The following is a 2,333-nucleotide window of genomic DNA, read 5'->3' as shown; positions in this document are numbered from 1 at the left end:
TTTAGAGGCTTAGAAACCCTATGCAGGGTCGCTATGAGTTGGAATTAACTCCATTGCATACTGCCAACAACACCAAAAAGAAGTCATTGATCTTGCAAAATTCTATCATGTGATCTCCAGCATTATTTCTATCACCAGGGCCACATTTTCGAACTACTGATCTTTCTTCTTTGTTTCCAACCTTTGCTTTCCAATCACCAGTGATTATTAATATATCTTTATTGCATGTTTGATAAATTTCAGATAGAAGAAGTTGGTAGAATTCTTCAATTTCCTCATCACTGGCTTTAATGGTTGGTGAGCAAATTTGAATAATAGTGGTATTTACTGGTCTTCCTTGAGGGCATATGGATATTATAGCATCGTAGACAGTATTGTGCTTCATGACTGATCTTTTCTTTTTGATGATAAATGAAACACCATTCCTCATTAGTTTGTCATTCCTGGCATAGTAAAGCATGTGATTGTCAGATTCAAAATGGCCAATACCAGTGTATTTCAGTTCACTAACACCTAAGATATTGAAGTTTTTGTGTTTCATTTCATTTTTGACAATTTCCAGTTTATACTTAGTACACTCCATGTTAGATTATTAGCAAATGTTTACAGCTGTTTCTCTTCATTTTGAGTTGTGTCCCATAGTCAAGTGAAGATCCCGGAGGCTTTCCTCCCTTTATTTCCTCACGGTTAACTCTATTTTGCAGAGACGGCTCTTCCCTCATCATATTTTGCGTGCCTTCCTACCTGAGAGGCTCATATTCTGGCACTAGATCTGATAATATTCTGGTGCTATTCATAATGTCTCAGTATTCAGCATTCTTGTGTTGACAGTGTGCCATGGCTATTCATAAGTTTTTCAGTGACTCAATACTCGGAAGTAGTCTGCCTTTCCTTCGTCTTTGTCTTTGTCTGAAAGTTCAGCTGAAACCTATCTACCATGGATGACCCTACTGGTATTTTAAATACCCTTGGCATAACTTCCAGAATCACAGCAAAACACAACCCACCACAGTACGCCAAAATGACACACAAGTGACAGCTACCATATTGTAAGTTGTCAAAAATAAAATGAGATGCATAAACATCAATATTCTAGGCATTAGTTAGTTTAAATGAAGTGGTATTGGCCATTTTGAATCTGACAATCACATGGCTTACTATGAGGAGAATGATAAATTAAAGATGAATGGCATGACATTGATCATCAAAAAGAACATTGCAAGATCTACCCTGACTGTCTATGATAGGATATCCACATACCTACAAGGAAGACCAGTTAATATGATCATTCAAATTTATGCACAAACAACTAAAGTCAGAGATGAGGAAATTAAAGAATTCTACTAACCTTATCAGTCTGAAATTGATAAAAATATGTCATCAAGATGTACTGATAATTACTGGTGACTTCATAGTAAATGTTAGAACCAAAGAAGAAGTATTATTAATTGGAAAATATGGCCTTGGTGTTAGAAATTATGCTGGATATCACACAATAAAATTTTGCAATACCAGTGACTTCTTTATTTTAAATACCTTTTTTAAATAACATAAAGGAAATGATACACATGAACTTCATCAGATGGAATACACAGAAATCAAATTGACTCCATCTGCACAAAGGGACAGTGAAAAAGCTCCATATCTCAGCCAAAACAAGGCCTGGAACAGACTGTGGAACACATCATCAATTATTCATATGCAAATTGAGGCAGAAGCTGAAGAAAATTAAAACAAGTCCAGAAGAGCCAAAATATGACCTGAATTTAAAGATCATCTCAAGAATAAATTTGATACATTAGCCACTAATGAATGAAAACCAAGAAGAGGTGTGGGATAATATAAAGAACATCATACAGAAGAAAGCAAAAGATCATTAAGAAGACATGAAAGGCTCAGGTCCCCTCACAGCAAACCCCCTTCCAAGACGAAGATTCAATGGGAATGCATGCTCTGATTGGTGACCACGTTCATCACTGATAAGGGGCAGTGAGGGGAAAATAGTAATGAAGCTGCGAGCTAAGCCCTACAATGTTCAATAGACTCCCTTGAATCTGAGAGGAGACCTGGTTGGCCAACAGTGTGGCACGACCTGGGGACTCTTGTGCCCACAGTCAGTGACATAGCCACAGAGGACTAAAGAGGAGAGTGAAGCCTCCAGCTGATATGAAGTGAGGGCATATACATAAGAACACCCACACTTGCAGATAATACCCACTTGACCTGGCTTCAATAACTGGATGATCAGAGCTCAACTAGAAGAAGAAAGAAGGGGGAAAAAAGAGTAATCTGACACAACTTGATGAACTTGACCTACACCTATGTATGCAGTA

The 2,333-nt window shown here is 37.5% G+C and overlaps 1 protein-coding gene across 2 annotated transcripts in view; it reads right to left on the bottom strand.

Annotated features, from left to right (window-relative positions):
• MDGA2 (MAM domain containing glycosylphosphatidylinositol anchor 2) overlaps nt 1-2,333 on the bottom strand; it is a 1,390,890-nt gene that overhangs the window by 728,112 nt on the left and 660,445 nt on the right. The gene's annotated exons all lie outside the window — the stretch shown is intronic.

This window comes from Chrysochloris asiatica, unplaced genomic scaffold, assembly GCF_000296735.1.
Source record: "Chrysochloris asiatica unplaced genomic scaffold, ChrAsi1.0 scaffold00235, whole genome shotgun sequence".
In the NCBI taxonomy this organism is placed as follows: Eukaryota; Metazoa; Chordata; class Mammalia; order Afrosoricida; family Chrysochloridae; genus Chrysochloris; species Chrysochloris asiatica.
This window is presented reverse-complemented; position numbering and strand designations above follow the sequence as displayed.